This window comes from Chiloscyllium plagiosum, unplaced genomic scaffold (assembly GCF_037043375.1).
Source record: "Chiloscyllium plagiosum isolate Xiang-an unplaced genomic scaffold, Cpla_swu_hap1 HiC_scaffold_1, whole genome shotgun sequence".
NCBI lineage: Eukaryota > Metazoa > Chordata > Chondrichthyes > Orectolobiformes > Hemiscylliidae > Chiloscyllium > Chiloscyllium plagiosum.
The window spans coordinates 15,311,990-15,319,849 of record NW_028270139.1 but is presented as its reverse complement, the minus strand read 5'-3'; positions in this window follow the sequence as shown (position 1 = coordinate 15,319,849).

Sequence of the window (7,860 nt, the reverse complement as noted above, 5' to 3'; positions counted from 1 at the left end):
TTTCCAAAATGCAGCACCTCGCATTTATCTAAATTAAATTCCATCTGCCAATCCCATTGTAATCTGAGGAAACCTTCTTTGCTAGGAGAACGTGAGGACTGAAGATGCTGGAGATCAGAGCTTAAAAATGTGTTGCTGGAAAAACGCAGCAGGTCAGGCAGCATCAAAGAAACAGGAGAATCAACATTTCGGGCAGAAGCCCTTCTTTGCTGTCCACTCTACCTCCAATTTTAGTGTCATCTGCAAACCATCTAACTATACCTCTTACGCTCACATCCAAATCATTTATATAAATGCTGAAAAGTAGTGGACCCAGCACTGATCCTTGTGGCACTCCACTGGTCACAGGCCTCCAGTCTGAAAACAGACCTTCCACCACCACCCTCTGTCTTCTATCTTTGAACCAGTTCTGTATCCAGATGGCTAGTTCTCCCTGTATTCCATGAGTTCTAACCTTGCTAACCAGTCTCCCATGGTGAACCTTGTCAAACACCTTACTGAATCCATATAGATCACATCTACTGCTCTTCCCTCATCAATACTCTTTGTTACTTCTTCAAAAAACTCTTTTAAGTTTGTGAGACATGATTTCCCACGCACAAGGCCATGTTGACTATCCCTAATCAGTCCTCGCCTTTCCAAATACATGTATGTCTTGTCCCTCGTGATTCCCTCCAATAACTTGCCCACTACTGACATCAGGCTCACTGGCCTATAGTTCCCTGGCTTGTCCTTACCACCTTTCTTAAGCAGTGGCACCATGTTAGCCAACCTCCAGTCTTCCGGCACCTCACCGGATGATACAAATACCTCAACAGGGATTCCAGCAATCACTTCCCTAGCTTCCCACAGAGTTCTAGGGTACACCTGATCAGGTCATGCCAATTTATCCATTTTCATGTGTTTCAAGGCATCCAGCACTACATCCTCTGTAATATGGACATTTTTCAAGATGTCACCATCTATTTCCCTACATTCTATATCTTCCACGTCCTTTCCCACAGTAAACACTGATGCAAAACACTGGTTTAGTATCTCCCCCATCTCCTGTGACTCCACACAAAGGCTGTTTTTCTGATCTTTGAAAGGCCCTATTTTCTCCTGAATTACCCTTTAGTCCTTAACATATTTGTAAAAACCCTTTGGATTCTCCTTAACCTTATTTGCCAAAGCTATCTCATGTCCCCTTTTTGCCCTCCTGATTTCCCTCTTAAGTATACTCCTACTGCCTTTATACTCTTCTAAGGATTTACTCAAGCTACCTTGTCTATACCTGGCATATGCTTCCTTCTTTTTCTTAACCAAACCCTCAATTTCTTTAGTCATCCAGCATTCCCTATACCTACCAGCCTTTCCTTTCACCCTAACAGGAATATACTGTCTTGGGATTCTCGTTATCTCATTTCTGAAGGCTTCTCATTTTCCAGCCATCCCTTTACCTGCGAACATCTGCCCCCAGTTAGCTTTTGAAAGTTTTTGCCTAATACTATTAAATAAAGTTGAGTAACTCTTCTGCAATCCTTTTAGCCATGGTAGTGTGTAAAGGAATGGCTGCTGGAATTATAGTACGCACATCCATTACAATCAACAATTACTGATGCCCACTTTTTGTTTTAGATAGGCAATCAATTAAAACGCTTGTGAAAGGTTCCTCAAATTTAGATTAGATTAGATTAGATTACTTACAGTGTGGAAACAGGCACTTCGGCCCAACAAGTCCACACCGCCCCGCCGAAGCACAACCCACCCATACCCCTACATTTACCCATTACCTAACACTACGGGCAATTTAGCATGGCCCATTCACCTAACCTGCACATCTTTGTGTGCTGTGGGAGGAAACCGGAGCACCCAGAGGAAACCCACGCAGACACGGGGAGAACGTGCAAACTCCACACAGTCAGTCACCTGAGTCGGGAATTGAACCCGGGTCTCTGGCGCTGTGAGGCAGCAGTGCTAACTGCTGTGCCACCGTGCCGCCCACAAATGTAACAATGAGTATTAAGGATGATAGTTTTATCACTGCCTGAGGTCTTCCAATTACCTGACATGTATGACATGTCCAACAAACGACAGCTTTGCAGTCCAGGCCAATAAAAATGTTTTTGTATTTTGGCTTGAGTTTTCCTTACTCCCAAATGACTTCCTCTTGATAGTTCATGTGCTACCCACAACACCTCCTTTCTATAACCTGCCAGTAATATAACTTATTGAACTTGTACCCATTTCTTATCTGCCTGAATATGTGAAGGTCTCCATTTCCTCATCAAGATTTCATTTTTAAGATAGTAACATTCTGGATGCACTCAGATTCTGCTTCCGTGCGTGCTTTTTGAGACAACTGTTTCAGGTTTTACTCTTTCTGTTGTAATTCAGCTAATTTCATTGAACTAAAAATTATTCACTTTGTCCTCCACCTGTTATTGTTTTTCTCTCAATCATTTGACAAAACATAGTTTCTGATAATTGAACTTCAACTTTCTTTGATTTATCCTCCTGCTTCCATCTGTGGCTTTGTGACCTTGTTACCACACGGTCAGGAAAAATCTCAGGATATATTTTCTGTAACAACCCAGTTGCCTGATTTTCCACTGGCTTTTCAACCACAGCAGGCATCACTCCCACCTGTGATCCACTATGCTATTATCAAGAATAAACTGTATTTCTTGAACCACTTTACCACCTTTTACCAGACTCTCCAACCTCACTTTATATAAAGGAACACTATTCTTCTCACAATGAATTCCACATATTACCACGTTTTCTGGCAATACTCCTGAATTACATATCTGATCTCTCACTAGCAAAGATTGACCTGCTCCAGTATCTCTTAAAACTCTAATTTCTTTACCTACTCCTTCTGGCATATATCAGCAAACCTTGTGCTTGCAATTAACTTATTTAAAGGGATCTGGCACTTTTTTTTCAACCAACCCTGACCAGATTGCACATTCTTTTGCAGTTTTTTCTCTTCCACCACGCTTTCCTTCAGCAAAACTTACTGCCTTATCCTATTTTCCCACATCCATCTTCTCACTGCCTTTTCTAAACCACCAACACTGAGACTTCATGTGGCCTACTTTATTACAGCGGCAGCACCTGAGCTTTTACACTTCACATTCCCCCACTTGGGTTTCCTTTTTACCCTGTGGTAAACTGTCTCGACTATCTTCAATGATACCTCCTTTTCCCTTACCACCTGAGGATTTCTCTTTTCCTCAATTTCTATCCATCACAGATTGAAATTGATGTCGGACGACGCCAAACTTTGATTAATGAACCGACTCATCATCATCTTCCATTTCTTCTGCTAATCTTGCTCTTTTAACTGTTTGCTCAGTTGAACAGTGCGGTGCTGGAAAAGCACAGCAAGTCAGGCAGCATCCGAGGAGTCGATGTTTCTGGCATAAGCTCTTCATCAGGAATGCCCGCACTGTCAACTCTCCTGCTCCTCGGATGCTGCCTGACCAGCTGTGCTTTTCCAGTGCCACACTTTTGACTCTGATCTCCAGCATCTGCAGTTCTCACATGAGTTCACCCTACCTCCAGGAAGCGAATTTTTGAACTCTTCCAAATAATCATCCAAGAACACCATACGTTTGATCTATTTTCGATGCCTTTATCTCATCTATCAAAATTACTGTGCTTGATCATTTCAAAATCTATGTACTTTTGACAGGGTTCCTGCCTTAGATTCCGAGAACATTGCCTGTAGACTTCTGATACTTGTTCATCTGCAGTTAAGATGGCATTTTTCACCTCATCATACTCCCCAGATGCCTCCTCTGATAGTGTTGCAAATACCTTACTAGGTTTACCTACCAACTTTATTTGGATCAAAAAACTCCCATGGTCACTGGCCAAATCATTCGTTTCACCACTTTCTCAAATGAAATGAGAAAGATTTCTACAACCATCATTTATGCTTGGACATATTTAAACAAATTCCCACCAAGCCTTTGTCCAAGATAGGATTACTCTCCATCATTGTCCTCATCATTACTCCTACATTTCTCTCTCTACCTCCACCATTTTAAGTGGACTTTGAGTGTTCAGTTCCAACCTCCGAAGTTGAAATACTCTCTCTTTTCCCTTTCCTCTGTAAGGGCCATCCTTTCCTCTTCTTTTTGTTCTACGAGGGCTGTTCTTTCCTTTTTCCTCTGCTGAAGCTATTCTTTCTGTCTGCTTTCAATTATAATTCATTTCATAGAACATAGAACATAGAAGAATACAGCGCAGTACAGGCCCTTGGGCCCTCGATGTTGCGCCGATCCAAGCCCACCTAAACTACACTAACCCACTATCCTCCATATACCTATCCAATGCCCTCTTAAATGCCCATAAAGAGGGAGAGTCCACCACTGTTACTGGCAGGGCATTCCATGAACTAACGACTCGCTGAGTGAAGAACCTACCCCTAACATCAGTCCTATATCTACCCCCCCTTAATTTAAAGCTATGCCCCCTTGTAATACCCGACTCAATACGCGGGAAAAGGTTCATACTGTCGACCCTATCTAACCCCCTAATCATCTTGTACACCTCAATCAAGTCACCCCTAAACCTTCTTTTCTCTAGTGAAAACAGCCCCAAGTGCCTCAGTCTTTCCTCATACGATTTTCCTTCCATACCAGGCAACATCCTGGTAAACCTCCTCTGCACCCGTTCCAATGCCTCCACATCCTTCCTATAGTATGGCGACCAAAACTGCACACAATATTCCAGATGCGGCCGTACCAGAGTCTTATACAACTGCATCATGACCTCAGGACTCCGGAACTCAATTCCTCTACCAATAAAAGCCAGTACGCCATATGCCTTCCTCACCGCACTATTTACCTGGGTGGCAACTTTCAGAGATCTGTGTACATGGACACCAAGATCCCTCTGCTCATCCACACTACCAAGTATCCGACCATTAGCCCAGTACCCCATCTTTTTGTTATTCTTCCCAAAGTGAATCACCTCGCACTTAGCTACATTGAATTCCATCTGCCACCTTTCTGCCCAGCTCTGCAGCTTTTCTATATCCTGCTGTAACCTGCCACATGCTTCCTCACTGTCAACAACTCCTCCGACTTTCGTATCATCCGCAAACTTGCTCACCCAACCTTCTAACCCCTCTTCCAGGTCATTTATAAAAATGACAAACAGCAATGGTCCCAAAACAGATCCTTGCGGAACACCGCTAGTGACGGCACTCCATGAAGAAACTTTGCCATCAACTACTACCCTCTGTCTTCTTCCATCCAGCCAATTCCTAATCCAAACCTCTAACTCACCCTCAATGCCATATCTCCGTATTTTCTGCAGTAGCCTACCATGGGGAACCTTATCAAACGCCTTACTAAAATCCATATATACCACATCTACCACTTTCCCCTCATCAACCTCCTTCGTCACCTTTTCAAAGAATTCAATAAGGTTTGTGAGGCACGACTTGCCCTTCACAAAACCATGCTGACTATCCTTGATCACATTATTCCTATCGAGATGTGCATAAATCCTATCCCTTACAATTCTCTCTAAGACTTTGCCCACAACAGAAGTGAGACTCACCGGCCTATAGTTACTAGGGCTATCCCTACTCCCCTTTTTGAACAAGGGAACCACATTTGCTATCCTCCAGTCTTCTGGGACTACTCCTGTAGACAAAGAGGACATAAAAATCAAGGCCAATGGCTCTGCAATCTCCTCCCTTGCTTCCCAGAGAATCCTAGGATAAATGCCATCAGGCCCAGGGGACTTATCTATTTTCACCTTTTCCAGGATTTCCAACACCTCTTCTCTACATACCTCAAAGCCATCCATTCTACTTATTTGTGCCTCAGTATTCTCATCGACAACAATGCCCTGTTCCTGAGTGAATACTGAAGAAAAGTATTCATTCAGTGTCTCCCCAATCTCTTCCGCCTCCACACGCAACTTCCCCCTACTATCCTTGACTGGACCTATTCCTACCCTAGTCATTCTTTTATTCCTAACATACCTATAGAAAGCCTTAGGGTTTTCCCTAATCCTATCTACTAAGGACCTTTCATGTCCCCTCCTTGCTGCTTTTAGCTCTCTCTTCAGGTCCTTCCTGGCTACCCTATAACTCTCAATCGCCCCAATTGAACCCTCACGTCTCATCTTGAGATAGGCCGCCCTCTTCCATTTAACAAGGGATTCCAATTCCTTATTAAACCACGGCTCCCTCGCACGACCCTTTCCTTCCTGCCTGACAGGTACATTTCCTTTTCATGTTCAAGCTGCTTCATTTGCAATTAAAGCTTAGCCATTTCCAATGATGTCAGTGGAATTTCTGGTAATTGTGAATGCTGAGCAATTGCTTCAATTACCTCTTCTTTCAACAAAGACAAAGGCAACGCCAACTTCAGCTTGTCTGCCAATTCCAAAAGCTTTGCCTTGCTCATTTTCTGTAAAACACTCAAAGTGACTTCTTCCACCCTCAGGAAACTCTCAATAACTGGAAGAGCCGTTATTACATGAGCTGGTATTACCAACCGATTTTAATACCTGATCAGAGAGTGCCAAAACTCAACACACACTACCTTTGAGTCCAATAACCATAAAAACAACCTGGAATTAGAGATTTTGATCCCAACAAGAGCCCACGATTTGTTATGGACCAGACCAAATTCCCTCAAAATATATGAAGAAGGTAGCCTAGACTTTCTTATTTTAAAGGTAAGTGCAAGATTTTGCATTCCAGATGTGATTCAATTGGTATAACTATTCAATTTTAAGCAAAATACACCTTATTTTTACACTGCAGTGAAAATATAGACAAATTAAAAAGAAAAGAATTGGCTTAACTGTAACTCAATCAAAATGCTTAAAAATAACGCATGTATTAACTACTACTAATTGACTGTTGCATTATAGAAACATCCCATAAACACACCCTTGGCCCCACATGCAATTCTAGCATCAGCAAGAGAGTCCCAGCTTTTAGCTGTAACAGTGACAGGAATAACAGCATCCACATCCAACTTCAATACACCAGCAACTGCAGAAAGCTGAAACTAAAAATCCGGGTTTTGTGGGAGCTTGACCCCACCCATTCAGGCTGCCTCTATTGTTCCAACTTGTAAAAAAATCAAGCTGTTTACTTTGTTGACTTTGAGCAAACTACTCAGTGCCTCTGTCTCAATTTTTCTTCATTAAAAAAAGGACAAATTATATCTCTTACAGCCATAGTATTGTCACATTCTGTAATGTGCTCCATTTTAAAAAATGTGTGATATTGAAGTCATGAGCTAGGCTAACATTTGTTAGACATTCATAATTACCCTTAAATTGTTGCAATAAGCCACCTTGTTGAACAGTGCAGTACATCTACATAGTTAAAGACAGAACTTTGTAAGTTACAGAGAAAAACCTCAATTTATGAAATAATATGAGCTGCTCTTTCAAAGAGGTGATGTAGGGTTTTGTTGGTTAAATGCCCCCCTACTGTGTTGTAACATTCCATAACTTCATGAACTCACTTTGACAAGTTTCTTTTGAGTGGTAATATGGACTCAGAGCTTTTAGATTCTTGATTGAATGCTATGACCACAAGGCTATGGTGGTACCTGACAACAATCAGAACAGTTGCAGGGATGCAATAATTGGCAGCAATGCTTACATTTAAATAATGTCTTTCATAACCTCAGAATATCTGAAAGTGCTTTGCAGCCAATGAAATACTTATGGAGTGTAGTCACTTGTGTATTTAGAAAATACAGTAGCAATTTCTTTTGCAGATCAAATCCTGCAAGTATAATCCCAGATAATCTGTCTTAGTGATGTTAGATAAGAGATAAACATTGGCCAGAACACCAGGAGAAAGGCCATACAAAATGCTGCATATAC